The 27,507-nt window shown below is 36.7% G+C and overlaps 1 protein-coding gene and 1 pseudogene across 3 annotated transcripts in view; one reads left to right on the top strand and one right to left on the bottom strand.

The window, feature by feature from the left end:
• The window catches only part of SYT1 (synaptotagmin 1), a 549,783-nt gene that overhangs the window by 134,609 nt on the left and 387,667 nt on the right, over nucleotides 1-27,507 (top strand). The gene's annotated exons all lie outside the window — the stretch shown is intronic.
• LOC118652364 lies at nucleotides 22,642-22,786 on the bottom strand (annotated as a pseudogene).

The following is a 27,507-nucleotide window of genomic DNA, read 5'->3' as shown; positions in this document are numbered from 1 at the left end:
GAACAACCATCCAGACGGCCACGCTATGAAACGCACTGGCGCCAGGCCAGCCAAGGCAGGTGTGATGCCATTGGTTGGGGGGCCCTGCCATCACCCCATAATTGCCCCACAGAGGGAGGCCCAGGCCACTAGCCAGTGATGCTGTGGTGGTGTGAGGGGCTGGCCAGCGATCACCCTGCAGAGGCAGACCCGGGCCAGCCAAGCAATCGCACCCCACACCTGTCGCCTGCAGAGGGAGGCAACTGGTGGCAGGGGAGGAGGGACAGTGCCGCCCAGGTGCTGGCAGCCAGGAGAAGGAAAGCCCCGATAGGCCCTGATCGCAGGCCAGGCCTAGGGACCCTTCCCGAGGGGTCCCCAATTGCAAGAGGGCACAGGCCGGTCTGAGGGACACAGCCCCCCTCCCTCCCACCCCTGTGCATGAATTTTGTGCACCAGACCTGTAATGAAAAATAAAAATACTGAAATTAAGACCAAGCATGAATATATTTCTATATGCCTTTCAAATTAGCTGACGGGAGAGTTAGGAGAACAAGAGCAAAGGGGACCAGATTTCACTAAGAAATAAATTTCGCCGAAACCGGTTTGGCTCATTCACCCTCCTTAGAAGGTAAACTAAATGTGTGAATTCAGTGCAACCCTTATCCTTTTTCTGAAGTCACATCTTTTTGACAGGAAAGAGTGCTGCTTGCTTTGTCCATGCCCCCAGACTGTAATGGAATGTCCATAGGGCTAGCCAGCGTGTCTTCTGTGTAAAAACTGAATACACAGCACTTCGCACAGGGCCTGCGCACGGAGGCACTGGGTAACATTTGCTGAAAGGATATTAAATCACGAAGCAGTGTCTAAACAGCGATGTGACCTTTAGGAATGTGAGGAGGCAGTATCGAATTGGCACAGTGTTTAAGAGTGTGGACCCTCAGTTAGACTGAATTGATTCAAATCTTGACTGCCATTTTCTAGCTTTGCGGTCTCTGCTGATTTATTTAACCTCTCGGAACTTGGTTTCTTTCTCTGCAAATCTGGGGTAATGATATGAGCTTCCTCCTGAAATAGTTCTTAGAAATAAATCAGGTATCGGGCATAAAGCATTTAGCACATCTCCTGCCACACAATGAGCACACAGAAAGAGATATTAAGCAAAACAAGCTATCAATCTGAGTTACATAAAAAATTCAATCAAACTTTGCAAATATCTTGAGTTTTAATATTGGTTGAAATTTTCATGCTACCACACTCATTACATATCAAGAAATTGACAGAGTGAAGGTGGTAAAAGATCCTGTTTTGTATAATAACATTGAAGCTCTAGAGCAGCAATTTCTGTGACTATGCAACCAAACATATCTTATTAGAGTTCCCTGTTCTCCAACTAGCCAATAAATAAATTACAAAATAGGAAGCTGTTATCCACCAAGTATTTTTGGAAGCACATCCTTGCTGTTTTTCTCCTAACATTAGTGTGATTTGAGAACATTAGCATGCCCTTGGCTTCATTTGTAACCAGTGATTTGGAGGCAACCAGTGATTTGGAGGCAACATGATAGAGCAATTGGTAAAGGGAGATTCTTTTATGTACCTACAGTTTTATTTTGTGGGGTTATTTTTTAAAGTCTAGATCTTTGATTGGTTTTATTTATTCTTGTCTAAAAATGGGAGGTTAGTGGTGCTGATCAAAACCAGGATAATATGGTGTAAACTGCTCTGACAGTCCTTCCAATAACAAATTCAATTCTGAATTTTAATACCCTTCCATCTCTAATCCCTCCAGCCTGGCAGGAATAGTGTATCTTGGATTAAATTTATATCTGTCAGAATACATGTGCTTAATAGCAACTAGAATTAAGGCATCCATATAACTCAAAATTTGAACATGCTACAGAGTAGAAAGATCTGTGCAATGTAGGGTCTGGTGCATTACTTTTGTCCAATATATTAGCGATAATTCAAGAATCAGTCACTGTCTGTAGTTAATATATTCAATGTTAGTGGAGAGGGGATCATCAGTGAAATGTAGAAGCTGGTTAATATTCTTACAAAGAATTCATTAACTTCAACAAGATGTGATTTGAGAGAAAATGTTCTAATCACCACATGTTTTAAATAAGTGCGTACACATAATAGGTACTAGGGTTTTGATTATACAACTGGGTATTCACACTGAGAAATGCTATTTTAAATGTATCAGTGAGATTAGTGGAAATATACAAAATGTTTGGAATGTGAAATAAATGCAAGCATTGCTGATGTTAGGTAAGATTATATTAAATTGGATTAGGGTATGTTAAAATATAGGACAGAATTACTTTCAAAAGTAATTCAAATCTAATTCACTAATGCTAAAATGTGATGCAGATGCAAGGAAAATGGAATGCAGAGTGCTGTTTTTATTTTTCAGGTAAGCAGTGGAAAGATTAAAATGTGAACTTACTCCTTGGAAACGAGAAGTATCACCCTTGATTTTCAGTGTTAAGTGTTATAAGTAATCTCTTTTTAGAACTGCCTAAACCTCTTCTTCTTTTTGAATATTTAAAGCTCTCTATCCTTAAAGGGAAATTATATACTTTGTCTCTACAATTGAAGCTATCAAGGATGACCTTGCAGTTTCTAGTAATGCCTTAGTTACATATTCTGGGGCAAAAGACTCAAATTTTGCTTTCCACAGATAACTGTTTTATCATTGTTTTTCATAAATAGAATATTGTTGAGGGACCAAGTAGTTTACCATTTCATATCAACCTCAATTGGTCAAATGTCTATGTGCTGTGACACTCCAAGAAATGTCAGCTTAAATCCCCAAAGACATCTTGACTGAAAAACAGTAGGCAAACAGAAAAATCATCTTAGCCAAATTGTCTACATAAAATGTTTCAAATAAATAACTGAACATTAGCTTTTAAAGAATTCTGGAATTTCAGACTTCCTATGTATTTGCCCAGGGGATACTTTTCCTTTGGGTAAAATACCACTATTTTGTATACCTTAACTCATGTACTCTTCTAGTGTAAATATCACAGTAAGTTTAAGGGGCTCTAGGATGATTCCTGTTTAACCTTTGCAATAGCTAAAAACTGGCAGTATGATAACTCGTTCCTCTATTTCACATGCTATCTTTAATAAACCAAAATGGTGATATTTTATAAATTCTTTGCACATTGTAAAGTTCAATTGCAAAAAAAAAAAAAAGAAAAAAAAAAAAAAAAAAAAAAAAAAAAAAAAAAGTCCTCAGTCTTACTAAGGAAGTTACCGCTCAGAGTGATGGTAGAACATTCTGGAGTTTCATTACTTACAAATGATTTAGAGGACATCAGCTGTAGATCCTATGATTAATTGGATTCAAAAAAATCAATGCTTAAGGTTTTTTAAAATTTTTATTTATTGATTTTGAGACACAGAGAGAAATTTGTTGTTCCACTTAGTAATGCATTCATTGGTTGATTCTTGTATGTGCCCTGACCAGAGATCGAACCCTCAACCCTGGCATATCAAGGTGATGCTCCGACCAACTGAGCTACCCAGCCAGGGCTGGGTTTTTTATTATTAGTAGTAGTAGTAGTAGTAAAAATTTTAACTCTAAGCTATTTTATAAATAGGAAGACATCCCAAATGCATTATTTACAGGGCTAATGTGATTAGAGTTGAGAAGACAAGATGATACACAGCTCTCCCTGGAATCTATTCTATTGGTTGGAAAGACTGTGTGCTATTAGTGACTACAGAAAGGCTGCAAGAAGTTAGCACACCACCATTATCTGGCTAATTGCTTTGTGAAGTACTTTTAGAAAAACTGGAACTGAAAGGCACTACCAATTTATGGTCTATTCTTAGTGACAATCATGCCCAAGAGAACAGCACATTGTAAAGTCTGTTTTTCAGATGAAAATATTTCTATTAGACGAGGTACATTTTAAAATGCTCTCTTACTGAAAGGTGCAAAGTGATCATCTTTTCACAATATGAAATTCATCTTTCAAGTATTCACTTTCACTTCAACTTTCTTTATTCATCCAAATAAACTTACTTTTTTTTGGGGGGGGGGGAGGAGGAGGGGCAAAGGGAAGGCACTTGATTCAAATTTAAAAGAAGATGAAGAGTATACAGGTTAATTTTAGTGGTTGGGTTAATTGAGAGCTTTCACTTTTGCTAATTTCAAGGTTTTATAACTTTTTAAAGCATGTTCTCGGCTTTAATCATATGCAACATAAAATATGTAAGGGACAAACTGCTGTTGCAAGATGCGTAGACATGTTTGCAAATCCTTTTTTTAAAGCATAGATACAAATACAGTCGGTCCTTGGGTTACATCGGAGATCCGTTCCTTCGGTGCAACGTAATGCGATTTTCTCTGTAAGTCAGGACCCACCTACATATGCACCTACATGGAGCACATACACAGCAGTAATGAAGTGAAACAGTAAAAACAATTTAAAAGAAAGATAACAATTCCTGAGCTTTACTTGTGGTAAATAAATAATAAAAAAACATAAAGCTCATATGTACATTTGTCAAAATGACGGAACTTATTTTTTTAATATATTTTATTGATTTTTTTACAGAGAGGAAGGGAGAGGGATAGAGAGTTAGAAACATCGATGAGAGAGAAACATCGATCAGCTGCCTCCTGCACACCTCCTGCTGGGAATGTGCCTGCAACCAAGGTACATGCCATTGACCGGAATCGAACCGGGACCTTTCAGTCCACAGGCCGATGCTCTATCCACTGAGCCACACCAGTTAGGGCAGAACTTTTTATATATATATTTTATATATATATATATGGGAGATGGTGACTAACCACGAAACAACGTCGAGTCCGACGTAACCCGAGGATTGCCTGTGTACCTGTTATTTCTCCTTATACTTTTCAAAAAAGTTAAAAGAATTGTACTATACTTTTTACTATAACCTTTCACTCGTTAAAAAGAATGACAGAATTGTGTTGATAGAGTCGATCTAAAGGAGGATGGAGCGCACCAGTGCAATGTGTTCCCTCACTGGTCAGAGGCTACAAATTAAGACTCACCATAGCATGTGCTTACTGCTTGTTTATTACAACTTTCACACACAAACAACTTACTTGCTTTTAGCTAAAATTTTCTTGGTAAGAGGAATAACAATGCATTTGTGACTACAAGATAAAATATTCATTGTTTGGCTTTTTTCATTGTTATGTTGTTTTTTCATTATGGGGAGAAATTTTGCAAAGAATAATGTTGTGTTATTATTTCACAGTTTTAAAAGGGTTTTTTTTAATAAATAAAATTTGGCTTTTGAACTGGAAGTTCTGTATCCAGGTTGCAAGCAAGCTACACAGATAATGTTCTCATGCTGTGTTTGCTGAGATGCCCTGAACTCTAGCCCCAGATTATTTCATTTATATTCCATGTCTGTTCAAACTGTGGATTTAGTTTAGCATCACTAAACACATTACATTTGCTTAATGACTATGTATTCCTTGAATCTCAAATTCATTGAGTCACTCCTTTGGGATCCTCATATTATTAAACTAGGGAAGAAGGCAAAGTAAGGCAAAAATAGAAGGATAGGAGCCAAGGATGGGGGTGCTGGGGAGGGGAGGTGTTGAGCTTGTCCTCTTTTTTTCACATTGATTGGAAAATGATTTTAAGAAACCTACAGCATTGGGGTGTATATATATATATATATATATATATATATATATATATATATATATATATATCAGTATGCAGCTTTCTTTTAAAATGAGTAGCAGGATCTTACATTTATGCAGCACCTTTTGCCCCCAAAGGAATGAGTTACAATCTATGTACAGAACACAAAAATCACTTTACCCACCACTGGAGAGGAACACAGCAGTTGTTTAATAGAACACAACAATACTGCAAAATCATTTTAAAAAGGAATTGAATGAGAGTACAGTCTCCAAAAGAAACTACAGGGGGGATTTAAGAAGAACAGACTACAGCCTCTCAGCTTGGAATCTGGCCAGGACTTTCAGGCAAACATTCCACTCCATTGCAATTTTTTCCCCCTTAAACATGATAGTGCCTTTGACCCAATGATTTGTGTCTTGACATTTTAGTGCTTCTATTTCATGACATCCTCTGGATCTAGTCCCTTGATAATTACTGTTCCAGAACTGACCCAGAAAGAAGAATTCCATTTAGTGATTTTCAGTTTTCATTCTTCTAATGCACCTGGGTTCCCACCTCCATGTCTCCTTGCCGAATGCCACCAGTTCTACTCAAAGTTGGTAATATTGCAATGCCGATGTCATTAAAAATCCAAAGGGGCAAAATAGTAGGTTATAAGATAGATTTTCCTAATTTCTTATAATTATAAAAAAAATATGTTTAAGACATCACTGCAAAATTAGGAAGGTTTTGAGAGATTCAATGAAATCATGTGAATAATGTCCTAGTGAAATGGATTTGATACCTGTCACTGAGGGATTGTTACTTCTTTGTTTCTGTCTACATTAATTTACATTGTACTGCAGATTTTTCCAAAGTCCTAAATGATAGTGATTATTCTACAGGTGAATTTATATTTAAAATAGGTATGTGCATTTCATTTTCCCTTGTGAAGAAACACTATACATTTTCATAATTTTATGACCTACTTATATTTAATTTTCATGATAATAGCATAGCTTCTCAGTTCATAAGTATGTTGGACAGTTTCTTTTCATTTTTCATAGAAAAAGAACTGTCTTTGGAAACTCTTTCTACAGAGAAGAAGGCAGGCTTTGAAGTAAGATTAGAGCTTTTTTTTCCATCTGGCAGGTTTGAATCATCACTCCCTCTAAAAGGATTAATTTCTTTTGTTCCAATTTTAAAGTAACAATTGCCAGCATCCTGAAAAGCTTCATTATGTGGAAAAACTGGCATGAGCAGAAACCATAATAAAATAGTTAATCTTCATCGTTAGAGAAACTATAGCACTACTAAGAATTTAATTTTTCCTGCTTTCAAATATCTAATAACACTGTGCTTTTTTTTAACCTACCACTCTGATAAAAATAAAAGATAATCACATGTAATTTATAAATGTACAAAAGGAAGAAAATGTATTTATATCCATTAAATTTTTGTTTGAGTTACAGTTATTAGTGATGAAAGTTACCAGTTGTCTAAATTTCATAAAGTAATATATTTTGACAATTAAAAGTGTTACATTTTTACTGAAAATAAATAAATTGGATCATAATATACAGTAATGACAATTGTAACTTCTCTCAAATAATTACAACATGTAATTAACTCAGTTAATGCTTAATTATTTAACTTATCTATAATAATAAAAGCATAATATGCTAATTAGACTGGACATCCTTCCAGACGACCTTCCTGACGAAGTCGTGGATATTAGGGAAGCCCGGGTCCTGGGTGCCAGAGGGAAGCCAGTGCCGGCAGCCGGGGAAAGGAAGGCCTACTCCTGCATGAATTTCATGCATCGGGCCGCTAGTGTGCCTAATAAATTCCATGACTTGGGTTTAAAATATTTTGAAGAGTGCTGGGAAATATTGAGCTACATATAAATTTTACCATTAATTTTTTCAGTTAGCTTAAGTAGTTGTATTTCAATAAAATTTAATAATAGCTTATGTTTAAACTCATTAATTTTGTTGGCTTGCAGCTAAAGATACTTAGTATTGCTTAGCTAGTGGCTCAGTGGTTGAGAGTTGACTCATGAAACAGGGAGTCATGATTTGATTCCTGGTCAGGGCACATTCCCGGGTTGCAGACTTGATCCTCAGTGGATGGTATGCAGGAGGCAGAGAATTACTAATGTTGATTCTCTCTCATAATGAATGTTTCTATCTCTCTCTCTCTCTCCCTTCCTCTATGAAATCAATTTAAAAAAAGAAACCTGCTATTTTTTTTTACGGTAGTTCAATAATATAGTTTTAATTGTTTATATATAGAGAGCAAAAATGAACAGGTAATTTGGATATAGATTTGGGAATTTTTCAAGTATCTAGCAGTACTGGTTTCCTTTATGTACCTATCTCGTTTTATTTCACAACATTATGAGGAAAATTATTATTTCCATGTTTAGATAAAGAAAATGTAGTAGCAGAAAGTGGTTCAGTAATTTAGGCCATATGATTTAAGTGTATGATTAGTGTAGTTAACTCTAAAACACTTTTCACTCAACAGTGACATTGGTTTGGTGAATAATTATATAAATTCAAAATTTCAAGGGGAATTTATACAAAAACATGAAGCTTAACTCAACATGTATAATACCTCCATGAAAAGAAGGTTCCCTGGAAAAACCCCGATAGATGGCATCTCAAAAAGGGCCTAGGCTCCTTACTGTATGGGCACAACAAAACTTTCTGGTAGCCCTCTACATTTTAGCAAATAGCAAGCCTCCTTTATGACTATGCTAATTTTTCTCACCTTAGTGATACACAGTGAGGTCAGCAGCAGAATACCTTGTTTTAACATCATGTTAGAGGCCAACTGTACACTTCTGAAAGGGAGGATGAATGAACTTATAATATATCTGAACCCATTTAATAATAATGATTTGGCATGACCATATTTTATTCCTATCATAAAATATGTTAAATAAATGATTATTAATAGATACAATACCCCATGGAGATAATGAACATGGACTTTAAGGTCACACAAACCTTGATTACAATCCAAGTTTTCCTTTTACTAGCGCTGCATGTAGGGCAAGTCATTTAAACTCATTATCAGTTTGTTTCTAGCAAAAATAAGGCTACTAATAGTCTCATAGGACTGTTGTACATCATTCATGTATGAGCGAATAAATATAAAACACAGGTTATCTAACCTATAGGAAGTACTTCCGAAATGATCATTGTTGTTTTGTTCATATGCTAGTACTATTAATATATATCAGGTAGCATACAAGGTCTTTAAGGGCAAATAGAGATAGCCCCTACATAGTTATAGAAATTATGGACTAAAAAGATAGGCAGTAAAACAAGCATGGCCATTCAGTTTACTAATTACTATTCTAGAAGAGGATTAAAATCGTGAAGAGTTCCATAGGGAAAATAGTCAATAATGTTGCAATAATTATGTATGGTGTCAGGTGGGTACTAGACTATGAGAGTGATCACTCTGTAAATTTTATAAATGTCTAATCACTATGTTGTACACCTAAAACTAATATATTATCTATCAATGTAATTGAAAAAATAAAAATTATTTTAAAGATTTCCAAAAGCTTTCACTTAGGTTAAAAAGCCATGCTGGTTCTATTGAAGGTATGTATTTCACAATGCTCCTGATCCAATCCCACATTGCCCGATTGTCCTTACACCCGAAAACACCAGAGGTCTCAGGGATTAGTATAGATGCCTAGGGGAGGACTGCAGTTTGTATGGGCACTCAGTATGCCCACCTTTCTTTTTCTAATTGGTTTGCATTGAAGGGTAATAATATGCCTTTGGGGATGCCAAAAGGCACTAGTCTTGAGTCTTAGTTCCTAAAAAACAAAGGTGATTCAAGGTTCTCTTTTGGGGAAGACTGAAATTTTGAAATTGACTGGAAATACCCATTTCTATTTTAGTTTAAAGAGGAAGTGATGACATTCACTACTTTCAAATTTTCTACCTTGGATGGGCCTACATGGGACCACATTTGAAGATCACTTATGTAAGGCATGGGAATTAAAGTATTAGATTTTATGTCATCAAGGGAATACCTGCTTAGGACTGGCCAATGAAGCAATTGGCCAACAGCTGGCACCTGTATGACCAACGTTGCCAAGGCCAAAGAGTGGCCATCATGCAAGGAGTGGATCCATCATAAATTGTAATTGGAACATACTCTGAGGGGAAAAGGGAAGGAGTGGCAGTGACCATGAAAGAGCTCCAGGCAATGGGTCCTTTTTTTGGAAAGAGTCCCCGTTAAAAAGAAGGATGACATTGCTGGCTTTGATATTTGGCTCTTTTGATCTTTTTGCAATCTGTAGGGATGAATAGTTGGTGCCATCTTCTGAGAGTCCCTGAAATAACATGTCTCCTACCTATTTGATTTTTTGTCTGTCTTTCTTTCCTTTCATTTTTTTGTTGTCTAAAATGTACAATGTAGGAGTATTAGATATTCACAGAAAGATATCCTCAGAGCTTCAGAGCTTTACCTAGTGTGACCGTAGTGGAGGATGAGAGGGCTCCTGCATCACGCATCCTACCTTCTTCATGATGAGCCACGTGAAAGCCAATGGTGAAACACATTATCACCTTGATTAATTCCTTTGAAGCACAGTATAGTTGCAAGTGATTAAGATTTTTTGCATTGGTTATTGACTTCAATTAATGCATAACTTCTGGTATTTTGTTGCTCTGTACATTTTTAAAGCTGCTAGGAGAAATCTGAATGAAAAATAAAAAAGGATTTGCATTCATACAAATGTACTCCCAAGGTGCTCTACCCATCAACATTTCAGTGTGTGGAAATTTTAAGCCTCAAATTATTCACAGTTACCTTGTTGGCCATTTTTCAGCAAAAGGGCTGCTGCTGTTGACAGCTATGGCAGCTGGCCAAGAGAAACGGCATGGAGGGGATGCAAATTTCCCCTCAAAGTGAGGTGAGGGGAAATTATGTGATGAGGTACAGCAGCTATCTAAATCCAACTCTAATTCAAGGCCCATCTCAAGTCCCTCCTCTTTCTACATAATTCTTCCGTAATTTCTCCAGACCATGAAGACCTTCCTGTCCTCCGGGCTTCTCCAGCTCACAGTTTATTCAGGAAGCCTCAAACTTCAAATGTATTTTATAAGCTTATGTGTAAATTAGCATTTAGCACATGAAACTATTTGGCACATTTTTATGTGGTTGTTTTATTTATGTAATTATTTTAGTCAGCTTTATTACCATTATTGGAGGAAATTATTGCCTGGATCTGTTCCCAGAGCCACTACCCATCACACAGCAGTGACAATACTGTTGGAACTTGATGGCCTAAGGATCGCTCTGTCCCAATATCTAAAGTTCTCTTCTAAAATTAATGGAACATCTGAACTGAGAAAGTAAAGGAAGGTCAAGTTGGGAGTGGTGGGGAGAAACTAGATAATACTTATGCTGCTTTGTAACCATATGTCAACTTTCATTTGCTGGGAGATTTCAGGAAAAGACTTTGGGAGCAGAAGTTGAATAGATGATTTAGGGGATCAATTCCCATTAGAACAGTAATGAGAGATTTTCAGTGTAAAATCCCAATAAAAAACTAAAAGAATTCTGAGATTAGATAGTTTTAGAGATGATAGGGAATGTATCTGGATGATAGGTATGGATAATGGACCCCTCCACTCATTCAACATTCAGCTAACCAATGCTTACTAGCTATCAGGCACTGGTTTTAGGAGGTACTTTAGGATATAGCAATAAATATGTTAACAGGATCCTGACCATCAAGGAATTTACACTATAGTGGAGTAAAAAGAAAATAAACCCACATACATAGAGTTATACTGTAGTAGGGGGGAAAACCAATAAAGATACTAATGAATAAGGAATTAAGAGTAGAAGGGCCATTTATATAGGATGGTACAAGGCCTCTTTGAGACAGTAACCTCTGAGTTGAAACCTGAAGAATAACAACCATCCTGGAATATCTGGAGGAAGAGGTTTCTAAGTAGTAGGTTCAGCATATGAAGAGTCCTGACACGGGAATGACTGTGGTTTGTTCTAGGCAGAGAGAGGAGAGCATGAAAGTTCGGTGCAAGGCAACGGAAAGTGTTAGGTGAAATAGGTGCAAACCACATGGGTCCTAGAAACCATGAGAAATGGTTAGATTTAATTCTAGTTGTGATAGGGAGCTCTGACATGTGTTCAGCACAGAAATACTATGACCAAATTTATATTTGAGGAGCTCACTCGGGCTATTGGGCAGCACACTGACTGTAAGTAGGAAAGAGTAGAGTTAAGAGAATAAAGCATTGATCCGCGGAAAAGGGGGACTATGACTGTGTCTGCAGGATTGATGAGTGGAGGTCAGATAATTTTGTGGAGTTAGAATGGGTAGGTTTTGATTATATGGGGATTCAGGGAATGAAAGGATTCACATGGTTACCTGGATCCCGGTCTCAGCAGTAGATTGGGTGTTTAAGATGCTAAACGATTACTGTCTCATCTCCCACTGTTCACTATTGTTTCTTGTTAGCCTTACTTCTGCAGCTAATGTATTCATGGACAAGTGCCCAAATGTCTTCTGTGTGCACAGCAAGGGTTCTATAAAAAGTCCATCAATTTATTATTTTGCTGCTGTTCAAACAATAAAATGCTATTCATGAACACTATGTTTTTTCCAAATGAAAAATACTTCGGTGAAATTTTTAGAAACTTCAGCTTTTCTGTAAATATATTTATGCTTCCAAGATTACTTAGAAAATTATTATTTCATTTAGAAGCCTTGCATTAAATTTTAAATCCAAGTTGTTCAATTTCATTAAATGTTTAACTTACATGAAGGTAACTCTTTCTGTTACCATGTAACAACTTCTGCTGTAGCTCTTGTAAAACACAAGATAGTATTTTAAAAGCTCTATAAGTTTTCAGTACTTTCCATAAGAAAACAAATCTCTAGCAACACTTGTGTATTTCTATGTCAATATTTTAAATCTCAGTGGCTTTATCCTTATCATTTAGATAAAGATCCCTTTGATTTTCTTTTGTTTTGACTTGGGCTTCCAGTTATTTATGCAAGGCCATTCACTCCGTGGAATGTCTAGAGCAGTGGGACACTCTATTTTCAGTTTTCCTGAGATACCCTGAATAATCTTTACTTGTCTTTACATTCTATTATTATTATTATTATTATTATTATTACAATTATTTAATAAACTTTATTCACATTACATACCATTATCCTGGTTAAAATGAACAACTTTTCACAGTAGTGAAATTAATAGTCTGAACATCAATAAAAGAAAGGAAAACTGAAAAAGAATTTGGTCTTTGAAAGTTTGACATATATAGTTTTTATTTTCATCTACAGAAATAAAAGCATTTGGGGGGGGGGAGCCCTTCTCTCAATAAATTGTCACAAGTTTATTTAACCTTGTATTCACTTGCAAAGAACATTTATTTACATATATTTTCCAAGGTCACAAAATTCCACTTTTTGTTCATTTTGTTTGATTTTAAGTGAGAAACAAGAATTGACATTTACTTCAGAAAACTCAACTATAACTGTAGTAAGCTGGAACTGTGTGGAAATGGGGACTGATGGAGGTTTCTGTTTGTTGCATATAATCTTGACTTGGGCACAGCTAGCATCCAAACAAACTTCACTGAAGATGGCATTTCCCAAACCATGTTTTTTTGGGGCCAATGAGCAAGGTGCAGAGTAGATCACAAAGGTAATGAAATAAACTGTTAAAATGCACAGCAACTTTATTCACTCTTCATTATTGACAGGTGAAATCCTTAAGTGTCTTGTTTAAAAAAAACAACACTCTAAAACCGTGGTTCTCAACCTTGGCTGCACATTAGAATCACCTGGGAATCTTTTTAAAATCCTGATTTCTGGGCCTCATCCTCCGGAAATTCTGTTTCTTTGTTACTAATGTTGTGGCCCCACCCCATAACAAAGAAACAGAATTTCCAGAGAATGAGACCCAGAAATCAGGATTTTAAAAAGATTCCCAGGTGATTCTAATATGCAGCCAAGGTTGAGAACCACTGCAAAAGTTAGTCCAAACTCTGTATTGCTCATATTAAAAAACACTCCCAGGGGAGGGACCCATAATGTTACACTCTATTATTGGTGAATATTAGCAAAAGATATCAAAGCAAATCATAGCTATTAACACTAAATTGAGTGTTTGAAGTTCTTGCTTCCTGGCACCATCATGAACACTTTTATGTTCTTGTTCATTTAATCAAATACCCTATGAAGCAAATAGCATAATTGTCCCCATTTTACTGATAAAGATTGAGACTTAGAAAGGCTAAAGGCTGTCCCTAAGATCACCTAACTGTCAATCAGAAGAACTGAAATAAATACAAATGTACAACTCACATTCAACTGTAAGGTAAATTGCTTATTGATGTTAGAAAGTCAATACAGTTAACATTGTTATTTTATAATTTGATTAATTTTAAATATTTAGATTTTTCAACATTATAAATTTCCATGTGCTTCTCTGTTTTCCCACCAATAGCAATTTTGTTTGTCTCACTATCGCCTTACTCTTTCTTTCACTATCATCTTTTCTCCCTCACCCAGAGTTGGTGCTTTACTCAGTGGGTACTTAAAGCTCAGCCCAGAGAAGGTATTTTCTATATTTCATGATGTTTTGTTCTCACTGCTGTCACAATTCTCTCTCCTGGATTCACAATACATACTGAGCTCTGACAACATTTCCAAGAGTTTTGAACTTGTTTTTCAGTGTCTATGAATGGAATGCCGCTGTGTGGAGTCTGAGGTCTGTACCAGAGGTTTTATGGGTATCTTTCATTGCTAGATAAATACTATGGCATTCCTATTACTGTAGGTTAGTGTTTCTTTATCCTGTTATTTTAATATTTTTCCAGTACGATGGAGAACAAGATTGAAAAATCAATAGAATTAGGATTGAAAAGAGACCATAACAAGATGGAAATTGGACAGAAACAAATGGAATAAATCCCCACCCCCCTTCCCCCCAGTTTAAGTTCAAGATTAGATTAGGTATCTTTTGTTTCTCTCAGAAAATAAAAGGTAAGGAATATCTCACACATATCCATCTCATGTCCTGTGCTCACTTTGGTTACCCTCCATTTTATTCTGAACAAATTTTCTTCTCAAAATGATGTCTCCTTATGTGTTCATAACAGGGGCCAAGTTGTCTATAATAACATATTTTTCCACTGCCTTCTTTCATTAACATCATACCTTTTGCTTCTTATGCCTCTTGATGTGAAAGTGAGGAGGGGAGGCATTCATATTTGCACCCCACTTATCAAGCCCACTAAACTATATTTCACTAGAGTAAAGTCCTTATTAAATCAGGAGTCTTGATTGGCCATTTCAGTATCTCCTACAAGGCTCCAGACACCAGATCCTGATCTTTTTTTAGCATTACTCATAGTACTATCCTTGCATTACAAACTCATAAAGTCCTGTCCTACTGGCAGTTTTTAGGCTATTCCTGTTGATACCCAGATTTTTTTTCTGGACCCCAATCTACTCATTTTATCTAATTTATATTTTCATTATTTATTTTAGTTTTGAAGACAGTTTTCTTCTAAAGCTACGTCTTCTAAATGTACTTTTCATTTAATACCCATCTAATTCCTGAGCAATGTTACTCTGATGAGGATGCCTTCATTTTCCAAGTCTATTTGATTTCCCATCCAAGAAAGGATGGAGGCAGTTTGGACTAGGATCAGGGTTGCAGAGATGGTGAATGGTAGCCCATTTTGGTTCATTTTGCCAATCATTGTTGAGAAGTTCTACTCTAATTTGATGTCTATTTCTTAATAGTAACCTAAAAAGTTGCTTTAGGATATAAGGAACCTTAAATCCACTGGTGAAGAGGAGGTTAAGAGAGATCATAGTCTTCCAGTATTAGAAAGGTTTAATACACTTTTTTTTTTCATTCAATAAGTATTTATTAAGTGCTAGGTGTTCCGCTAGATATTAATAATTCTATTGAGCACAAAATAAACAACATCTCCCAGAATTTACAGCTGGCCTAGAAGAAAGATAATTTGTCAGTTTACTTCGAAGAAGGGTAATGAGTAATTGGGGAAATTACAGAGAGATATGTGAGTCTATAGCAGGAGATCTCCATCAAATGTAGAAGGAAATGACATTTCATCTGACATCCAAAGAAGGGTAAGGGTTAACCCTATCCTAGTGCTAAGAAAACAAAGGTGAAAAAGACAGTACCCTGGCTTCAGTGAACTTACAATACAGGGGTATATGGGTTTTCTGAGAGATCTTTCTAGAAATAGTTCAAATAAACTAGGAAGGACTTTTAAATCAGTGGCTCTTAACTTTGCACATAAAATTCACCTGAATTTTGTTTTGTTTATTAAGCCCAGGCTTGCTTAGGTATTTCCCTCAAATTTCATTAATTAAAATTCCTGGTTGTGGGCCCTGGGAATCTGCATTTTATAAGATCCCCAGTCACTCGTGTATGTGAGTGTTGGGGATCACTGCCTAAGATTTAGACATAGGTGTGCTTGAGAATCACCTGTGGATGTTTTACTTCTGCCGATTCTCAGGGCGCACCTTAGGACCCAAAAGGTCTAGAACTAAGAGGCCCAGAATCTTCATTTTTAGGATTCAGTCCAGTTGATTCTGGTTCAAGGTTAGAGGGACCACACATGGATAAGCTGTGCTCTGAAGTTTTACAACAATATTTTCCGTTACAGAAGATGACTATGGTCTAGGTAGTGATTTGAATTTCAGAGGAAAATTAGACACAAATACCTGGAGGGCCTCTTACTTCCTGACCACATCTTCCACTCAAGCATAACTGGGCAGGCACTACTCTAAAATACAAATGGCACGTGACATATCCGTTCATAAAAATCCAAGTGGATGCAGAACTTTTAACGTGAGAGTAAAGCACTTAGGGTCTTCTAATTCCTTTCTTATTGTGACACTTCTGAGACCTAATGTTCAGTCACGGTTACCTAGCTCTTGCTCTCGTGAATGGCTGAGGAAGAAACTTATTATCCCGCCCCCTGGTTCTCTTTGAAGCATCTAGGCAAAAACTGGCAACTTTCTGCAGACGAGTCTTCAGTCCTTCTGAGAAGAGCATAGTGCGCCTGGTAGGTGCTTCCCATGCCTTTGCCCAGACTGTGCCTGCCCTGCAGCCACGAAGGGAATTTTCCTTCGGTGGCTTTGAGAGGTCATCTCTGTAATGGGGCCACCATGCTGTATGTAAAGGGTGCGCCCAGCCCACCTCCAGGCACATCTCCCTCTTTCTTTGCTTCATTAAATAAGCCGCACGCCCTTTCCGTTACAGGGCCCCTCATTCCACCCACTCTCCTCTCCTCTCCTCTCCCTGGAGATCTTTGTCATCTCTGCTTGCTTCCACTAACGTCAGACCACTGACACTCACCTTTCACGGGTTAGCTCAGGAGTCACTTATCCAGAAAACCCTGCCTGGATTCCTAGTCCAGGTGAGTTCAATTTCCCACGATTTCTGTCTTGGAGGGTGCTTTCTGAGTGTTACTAGATACTCCTTCATGAGTTTATTTGTTTGATGTCTCCCTAACTGGACTGAAAGCAGATTGTGTATATTTTTATTCACCGTATTGTCTACATATAATAGGTGCTTAATAAATATTTGTTGAGGAAGTAAAATACTCTAAGAGAGCTAGGTCTATGATTTCAATCTATTTGACGGGTTCATCAAATATTTATTCACTATTTGCTATGTGTGGAACCCAGGAATAGGCGCCAGGAATGCAGAGATGAATTAACTGTTTGTGAGCTGTACACAACATGCACTTTTCAGTCTTAGCCAACTGTCTTGCAAATAAATGGGGTCCTACCACCCATTTATATATGGTGGCCCTTTCTTACTAATTCATCTTCCGAATTTATATTTCTGCTATTTTTCCCACACAAAACCTAGCCCAGTTCTAGGAAGCCGAAATTAAAAAAAAAAAAAAAAATCAATTCAAGCCCCATTCTAGAAAACAAGCCAAAACCTCAGATCAATTTTTGATTTAGTACATGAAAAAGCTTTTTTTTTTCAAGATTAATTATAGAACATAAAGGCTCACAAAATGTTAGATTAAATAGCTCACTTCTTTCTTCTTCAATAAGAATAAGATTTCGCCATTATTAATTATTTAAAAAAAAATTAATTTAGGATATTTTTGAAAACTTCTAGTGAAAAAAAAAACCACAATTCAAATGCTTTCAGCAGTGATGGCTGTCTTAGCAAGTACAATTTATTTTTTCTTAAATATAAGCTAAAAACCTACCTTCGAATGTGACTACAGTGCTTTTCAAATACTTAATATCATTTAGAATAGTGTTTAGAAATCTTCTACCTTTAACCATTCCATATCATGTCTATATTTGGTGTAAATATTTCTTCTCTTTGAAAACATATTCTAACATCTTCATGTCAAATTTAAATTAAAAGCTTCATAGCTAAAGTTGTACCTTAATATAAGGTTATATTTCATAGACCTGACTCCATTTTAAATATTTGTAATATTGTCCCTTTATTTTAAATGACAATAAGTAACCAACTTGTCCTTTGGTTTTCCTCTTTTGGGTTTAACTGTGACCTCAACTCACAACACCAGATATCATCTCTTTGGCAATTTCTTGATCTGATTATCATTCCTGCTGCCAATATCGCTGACTACCTGGCTAATGGTTTGGACTACAAGAGTCAGAACCTAAATAACCAAAAGAATAAAAGTATATGCATTAAATAGACTTAGCCAGTAAAGATTATATAATTCCAGTTTTATGCAGCCAGTCTACTAGACCAAAGTAAATATCATTGCACCTGTTTGTTTAAAAGGAATTCAAAGTATACAGTTGTCAGAAACACTCAGTTCTACATGACAGAAATTTGTTCAGAGGCTTGCCAGTGACGTGATAATAATCTCATTCTACCATGAATCATCCAATAATCATCCATGTTCAGACCTATTAAATATAGGGTGCTAGTGTTTATTTTTGCCAAGTGAGATAGGCCAAGATTAGCTATACTTTACAAATGAAAAGAGGTAAGGAGATGTTAAATGACTCTGCCAAAGTCACACGGTGAGTACACAGCAGATCTAAGATGAAAACGAAGTGCAATGAGCCATGGTGCCTCCCTTCCAGGGAAATCATTTATCAAGCACTTATCCCAAATCAAGATTAATTGAATCAGATGATAGTTCTTCGTTCATTGAAGCACATTCAACTAATATAGCTGAGATCTGCTGTTTGTGTTGCCATTCTAAATAGAGTGTGTAATGAAAAGCACTACAAAGTTAAAAACAGCAGTTCTTTTTCTCCAATTAACATCAAAGATTTCATATCCTTTCACTCTCACATCTGCGTGAAGTAGGGCATTTATAGTGTATTTTCTCACATATTGTGTCCAGATAAAAGCTAAACAGAATAGGTTTATGGCTCTTTGATGCTCTAATCTCATACTTGTTGTTTCTAGAATTAAAGCTACACCACGTGTGTTTCCATAGTATTATGTTTTCCTTTCGAGTCCATTGTTCCTATTTAAACAGCTGTCCACAGTTCTGCTGCTGTCATACTGGCTGTAATTATATTTCAACTAAAAACCATTGTTGCATTTGTATTTATAACTTGGCAAAGGAGAGCAACTCACAGTACATAGAGGTCTGTTTTTCAGAACTGGGATCAATTAAAGTATTTGCTAAGTGCACCAGCGTCAGAAGTATTATCCTGTGGTATATTTATTAATTTAAAGGAAATCTCAGTCACAAAATCCATGCACATTAAATGGGGAGCAATGCTTTCTGCAACTTAATTTGAAATGGATTTTTAAACAGAGGAAATGTTGTTTCTAACCATGTCATGGAGGCGGTGATTATGTTACGTTCCTGTTTATGTTTAGGATTTAAGTATCTGTATTTAGTCTCCTATCCAGTTTGTAACATCTCAATAAATAATTCACAAATAGTCATAATTTGAAAAAAAAGTTAGTTGTTATTAGGAGAATAGTGTGATGGATAAAGGTCACCCTAGATCCAAATTTCACCATATACTTGATAAAATCACTCTGGACATTTGAAGGGACAGCATACTCTTTAATTATCTACTCCCAGTTATAGACAAGGGACTCATGGTGTTCATATTAATTCTCTTATTAACATCACCCATTGTTTAAGCCATCGTTCTGAAGATTTGTTGAGATGTTTAAAATCCATGATTGGAATTGGGGGGAAGTATAGTGATACTATAATATATATCACAAGATTTCCAAAGGAGATGTTAGAGACAACAACCCCAATACAGACTGCTAAGTCCTGGCAAGTGTTGTGCTTTATCCTCAGTAGATATTTACATTTAAGGAAAATATGATTTTATATCAGGAGTTAAAAATTATTAGAAACAATAGTAGTATAGAGATTTTACACTTATTTATATTAGGCACTTATTTTGTGCCAGGAACTGTGCTAAATGTTAAGAATAGAGAAATGACTAATCATAGCCCTTGTCGTGAATGAGCTCACAATCTAATGAAATAATCAGATATGTAAGTAAATAACCACAGGAGAGTAGTAGAGTCCCAACTGAGGCATGTAGATAAATAAACATCAAGTAGGATAGTTTGAAAAAAAATAGTGAAAGTTTCACTAAAGATATTTTAATGATTTTTCAAAGTTGTTTTTTTTTTTTTTTTAAATTATAGAACCGATAGATGAGCAGGGGCTGTGAGCGATGCTGTGGAGCACCACTGGGAAACAGAACAGAGCATGACATGTTGTGGGTAGGGGACTTTAACATGTGCAGAATGTGTTGTAAGACTTGAAGGTCAAAGTTGGAAGAAGATATTGAAAATGTACAAAGACATTAGGTTGCTAACAACCCTGTACTCTGCTAAAGAATTTCAGATTCTTGAAAAAGTTTAACCTGAAAATTGACATGCTTAGATTTTTCTTTGATAGTTTAAGCCCATTTCTTTAGAATAATTTGGAAAAGATGCGTGTAAATCCCAGATCTCTGAATTAGTAGGTATATGACCTCCCGTGATTCTCTTAGACTCTCCTTGGCACACGCTCAGTTTTGTTATCCTTATGGGGGACGAATACCTGCTTTGTAGAATTATTTCTAGTATTAAATGAATTTATGTAAGTAAGGTGTTTTGTGTTTTCCTTAGTACAAAATAAACACTTTGTAAATGGAACTATTTGTCAAATTCCTATTGAAAATAGGACATATATCAGTTAAGTGAAGGAATTGCTATCTCTCAATTTTATAGTCCTTTAAATCTTGTTTCACTTCTTTATTCTTTCAGAAGGTAGTTGTTGACCATCTCTTCTGTATCCAAAACACCTGGGATACAGGATTGCTGGTTATGGTCTGACAAGCTAATGGGGAAAGAAATTCAGTCAAATGAAGGCAGTGCAGTATGATCATAGGTTATAAGTATATGGGCATCATATATCATTAATGTGTATTCTGTTAATATTCTTTTTAAAATAATTTAATTTGCTGGGGGTGATTCTTTAAAAGTATTGCAGAAATTTGAAGCCCAATGGAATTATTATTATAGGCAGTCCCAAAATTATATTTTAAAATGTACAGAGGATATAGCTACATGAATCAATTCATACAGTGATGATTAAGGTCATTATTATAATAAATGCAAATATTGTAACTTGAAGCGTCTACTTAACATAGTTGGTGCCTGTAGAGGTGAAATGATCAAGAGTAGCCAACAGGAGAGACATTTCCCAATGATTCATCTCTAGGTCGGTGCTATGCTAGTTGCTTTGACATTGCTAGGCAAAATGCCATTTTGAGATTTTGGTTTTTGGGTTTTGAAGCAGGGAAAACAACCTAGATAGCATTTCCCCCCTACTAAACTCTTGCAGTGTTAAAGAAAAATTGTTGACCAGAGAAATCAGAAACAAAATTTGCAAGTAAAGTCAAAATACTAATCAACTCATGTAGATGTTCCTGTGATACAAAAAAATGCATTAACTTTTTTTTCATTCAAAACCTCTACAAATTGTTTTTGTGTAATATACTGCACCACTGGATCCCTACCCAGGGAGCTGATGCAAAATTTCATTTGAGAAACAAAAGCTATGTCCATCTATGTGGCAAGAGAATGAATACTGCCTTCCAAGTTGATATTGGATCTAACAATTTAAATTTAAAATACATAATTTGGAAGACCCACTATCATCTCCCCTTGACCTTGGTATTAACAGCATTAGTGACCTTGAATGCAAATGAAGTACAATATGAAGGATGTTCTTCATCAGTATGAATTAGCAGTTTTTAAATGCATGTTTCTGCAGCCATCGGTTTATTTTCCAACATGAAATTTCTATCTCCCTAAATCAATTTAACCAGTAGCGTGTTGTGAATGTGACTCATTACATCTGTGCCTGTGGTTCGCATTATGTTGCTGCAACAAGACCACTGGACAGATTTTTGAGCCTAAGGAAGTTGGCCATTTCAATTAACAGGACACCCAGGACATTTCCCTGTCAGGATAATAAAAGTGTGCTCTGATTTGCTTCCTCTCTGAAAAAGAAGAAAATATTATGTATTGCTAATATCAAGTCAAAATTCATTTTTTTTCCTTTTGGAATACAACACAAAGTCTTAGCAGGAAGTGAATATTTTTTAAAAAGTAAAAATGTTGGAACTTAGAGAAGTGTGATGATTTTTCCCATATTATAGTGTATGTGTCAGGAATGCCTTTACTAACTCTGTCATTTCTGTAGAAATATAGATAGGCACATTCATGGCTTTTTAAAAAACTTTCTTTTTATTATTTACACTCTTACAGATGTCCCCATTCGTTCCCCTTTGTCCACCTCCACCCAGCCCTTGCCACCCCCACATTATTGTTCCGGTCCATGGGATATGCATATATGTTCTTTGGCTAATCCTTTCACCCTCTTTCACCCAGTCCCCACTCCTCCCCCATACCCTCTGACAATGTCAGTTTGTTCCATGTATCTATGCCTCTATTTATATTTTGTCTGTCAGTTTATTTTTTTATGTGCCTCAGGCATGAAACAGCTCTGGCCACCAACACAGGCATCAAGATAGGATGAACTAAGGACTGTACATCTGCTTTGCCCCTGACTGATATAAGAGCAACACCACCAATCAGGTGTCTCCTTGCCCATTGCCAGGGGGTGTCTGTTTATTATTACTGATATTACCTGCTGTTACCTGTTCATAGCAATGGGTCTGGGTTTCCTGTGCGTTGGAAAGGGAAAACCTTGAAGAAAAGGCATCGTTCTAATGTTTAAATATTGTTTACTCTGCGAACCCTTTGAAGAAACCTGTGGTGGCTAATCCCTCCTGGGTCAGTGCTCAGCAAGGCTACCTAACGGGTGGTGACGTAAAAACAGTGTGATGAGGACTCCAAACCACTGCATGAAGAATTGATGCAGCTTTTCAATGATTCTTTAATGAGAGTAGAACTCTGACCTTGTCTGACACTCAGTCAACATTGGTGCTTGCTGAACTTTTAATGTAAGTGCACATGTAAGCCATAGCTCTTGTTGTCTGATTCAGTTTCTCTGCGTTCTATTCTCCATGTCTCTCTTTCTGTTCAGTTTTTGTAAGCCTGCATCAGAAAAGGAAAAGGAAAACAAAAGCAAAGCACCTTTCAAATATAAAAACGCCCCTGCCAATATACACTGGCGTCTTTAGACATACTATTTGTATGGTTAAGCTTCACAAAGTCGTCTCTGCAGAGGCTGCACATTTAGCTGCGAGACAAGTGAGTTATAAAATTGGTTTTGGACTATTGAGAAAAGAAATGGAGCTAACGGGTAGAGATTCTATCATGAGCCCATAAAATAGGAACTTTTCCTTCTGGTACCTGTCTCTTCCCAGTACTGATTTAGCTTTCTTTAGATGGAGAACAGTCATTACCAAGACACCTCGTACTTTTTCTCTATGCAACAGTGGCTCTCAATTAAAAATTTGCATGTATATGTAGTGCTGATATGAGCCAAACATCTTCTAAAAAAAAAATCCTTTTTTAAAAAAAATCCAATGGTTACTTTACAGTTAAAGAATAATAGCATTATACAGTATTGGAGCTGAAAAGATGAGTGACCCCCAAAAAAGTCATTTTAAAGTTGAAAGGTGCTGTCCAAAGAGGTTGATTTGCTCCAAATCAGAAAGCTAGCTCACAATGGAAGGACAGAGCATCTTCATCTGCCCCTAGCGCATTTGCCCTTCAGTGTGCTGTACACCTTGAAAATAGAATCAGGGATTTAGAAATGATTAAATGCCCATACCTAGGCTTTTTAAGGAAATAATTTATCATAACTCATATTTTAGCTTATCTTTCAAAAAGTTGAATTTGGTCTAAGTACCAAACATTCATTAACATTGGCATTCTGTTGTAAAAATAATTGCATTTCTTATATATTAATGTCCCTTTTACTGTTTCAAAACATCTTAAAATCTATTATTTTATATTGTTTTGGTTTGGTTTTTCTTCCCACTGAGGACACTGAAAAAAAAAAGGGGTGGTAAAATATAACCTTACCAAGTTCACAAAGCAATTCATACAGACTGTGACCATATCATTATGAGTGCCAATGAATTTGCAGAAGGGAAATAGGGAAAGCTTGCCTGATTTGTGCTCAACTATTGGGAGATGCTATATATATATATATATATATATATATATATATATATATATATATCCCATATAATAAAGATTTAATATGCAAATGGTCATCATGTAACCACCGACAGCATAACAATCGGATCATGGATCAGCAGGAGGGTGGGGCAGCGAGCTACAAGCAGGCAGCTGAACGCTACAGGAGGGGGTAGGTCAGCAAGCTATGAGCGGGGGGTAGGGGAAAGGAGGGAGCTACAGGAGGGCGGCAGTGAGCTACTGGCTCACAGATTCATATATATATATATTTATATATATATAAATTTAATTCTCTATGAAGAGGTATCACCTTAATTTCCTAATTGATACAATGCATCTCAGAGCAACTACTTCAATTAAGACCTGAAAACCATTTTGAGGCAAAACTGGAATTCAAACTCAGGATTGTCACTCCAAAACAAATGCTGGGTCCTCTGTATTAGTGATTCTCAAAGTGTGACCCAAAGACCTTTCCAGGAAGTCTATGAGACCAAAACTATTTTCATAATACCTTTTCTAAATGTCATTGTCTAACGACTGTACAATGGAATTTTCCAGGGGTTACATGATGCATGATAACACAACAAATGGACTAACTTGACTAAAGAAACAGACATGAGAGTTCAGCTACCTCCTATTAAATTAGAGATTTCAAAACATCTGCAAAGATGCTGAACAATGACAACCTTGTTACTCATTTTTTTGGAGGGATATAGTTATTTTTATATATATTTTTAAATATGTGTTTATTGATTTCAGAGAGGGGGAGAGAGAGAGTAAAACATCAATGAGAGAGAAACATTGATGTTTTGCCTCCTGCAGTCCCCCTTCCGGGGATGGAGTCTACAACGTGGGTATGTGCCCTGACGGGGAATGGAACTTGAGACCTCCTGGTGGGTGGGTTGATGCTCAACCACTGAGCAACACCAGCTGGGCAGATGTAGTTATTTTTATTAATAACGTGTTAATTAACATGTTGCTACTTTATGGCTTAATGTTATTATTTTCATAAATCAGTAATAGTTTATATTTGCTATTTTAATTTCTAATAGGTTTTATATCTGTAGATATAACTATATACACACAATTCTCTTGGAACCCTCGATGAAAAGTGTAAAGGAGTCTAAGACCAACCATCGTGGAGAACCTGGATGCTAGATGAAGCTTCCTCACCGAGTAAAGTTGGAAACTACAATATAAAGCAAAGCAGCCCAGGGCCTATCTTTCAAATGACAAGAGAACCTGTGTGTACATCAGTCTTAGTGTTAGCAGTGACCTTTAGATTAAACCTTGCTGCCATGTCGTCTTTTTAACTTACCTGAGAAAGAAATCAGTAGTTATTGTTCTTTCCTTTGAAGGTCATGGGTTATGATTTGTCACTATAATGAGGTACTTATTTTTTTTCTTCAGGATAAATGTTTTTATTTAATTTTATTTTTTCCATCCCCATTTATCCCCCTATACCCTTTTCCTCCCCCACCCACACCCTACCCCCACACCAAGCTGTCTGCCTGCTCTCTATCTATGAGTCTTTCTATTTTGCTTGTTAGTTCAGTTTAAATCTAACTCTTTGGGCTTAATTCCAGCATAGATCTCAAAGACTAAGAAGGAAATGATAAATGATAAAACTCACACATTCCAAAGAAAGGGGCTGGAATTACATAGGCCTTTCGAAGGCAACTTTTTTTAAAATATATTTTATTGATTTTTTTACAGAGAGGAAGGGAGATAGAGAGTTAGAAACATCGATGTGAGAGATACACCGATCAGCTGCCTCCTGCACATCTCCTACTGGGGATGTGCCCGCAACCCAGGTACATGCCCTTGACCGGAATCGAACCTGGGACCTTTCAGTCCGCAGGCCGACGCTCTATCCACTGAGCTAAACCGGTGTCGGCACCGAAGGCAATTTTTAAGATTGGTTTGACAACACCTCTCCTAACCTGGATGAGATGAAATAAAGGGTAGAAGTAGGAGAAGCCATGTTGATGGAAAATGAATAATGTATTTAAGGATACTTGTGAATACGCTCTGAGCATTTATGAGGGAGAGTTAAAGAAAGCTTTCTTCTTATATAAAATCTAAAGAACCGAGCTTTAGAGAGACCATCCAGAAATCCTCGTCTGTGACCTATGGAGGCTCTGGGGCCTCACGATGATGCCTGACCCAAAGCAGGGAAAACTGAACAGCGGGATATTGTGATGGGTTCAGCCCTCAGAGGGAGGAGCATGCAGAGGCGTCTCCATTGAGAGGAGTCTGGACTCAGAAAGGTGGACAGGGCCAAGGATGGTGATGAGCATTCCCTCTGGGACCAGATATTAAAGAAACAGCCTGGAGTTGTTGTTGTTAGTATCTCCTAAATTTTTATTGTATATTTTATAACCCATCATAAGACATTAATTTTTACGTAATTGGGTTCTTTCATTCCTACAGAAAATTTGCAAGGAACTCCCAGATACTTTTTTGCCAAAATTCATCAATTGTTTATTTGTTGTGTCCTATGCTCTATCATTCCCTTTCTCTATCTCTTTCTTTCTCTATGCCTATCAGTCTGTCAGTCTGTCTCTCCATGAACACACACATTTTTTTCCGGAACCATCTGTAGGTTGGAGGCATCATACCACTTTACCCCTAAATACTTCACTGTGCATTTCCTAAGAATAAGTGTGTTTTCTTCTATAACCTGCACTACAGTTACAATGATCAATATCAGGGAATTTTTCATTGATACCATAGTATTACCTAATCTAGCTGGAATTATTTCAAATGCTTCCCAAGAATTCTTCCTGGAAGGACATCCTAACTTCTTGTACAGGGGAAACTACTGATTTCCCAAAGGTTTCGAGAGGAAGTATGAAGGGGGAACAGATGAAAACACACAAATCTCTAACCCAGTCTTGAGTAACTAGCAAGGATTCTAGGAAATTGGTGTTGGGGATTGAAAGGACTCATTTACTAAAGAATAATTCAGTAACATATTTGCTGGGAAATGGAGTTGCAAGACGTATGTAGCCCACAAAGCAAATTCAAGGATGGATTGGCAAGCAGCTACCAGAGGCCCCTGCTTGTGCCTTCTGTCTCGTGTGAGAATCGATTGCAGAACCCAGGGCTGAGCTGATTCATCAAGTGGAGATCGTTCATGCTCAGGAGCCAAGATTAGCTGCTATGTTATCCAAAGCCAGAATTTTGCTTCACAGTACATTAATGTAATCTGTAAGGTATCTTTCTCAATC

The sequence above is a fragment of the Myotis myotis genome, unplaced genomic scaffold (genome assembly GCF_014108235.1).
Source record: "Myotis myotis isolate mMyoMyo1 unplaced genomic scaffold, mMyoMyo1.p scaffold_m19_p_3, whole genome shotgun sequence".
Taxonomy (NCBI): domain Eukaryota; kingdom Metazoa; phylum Chordata; class Mammalia; order Chiroptera; family Vespertilionidae; genus Myotis; species Myotis myotis.
This window is presented reverse-complemented; position numbering and strand designations above follow the sequence as displayed.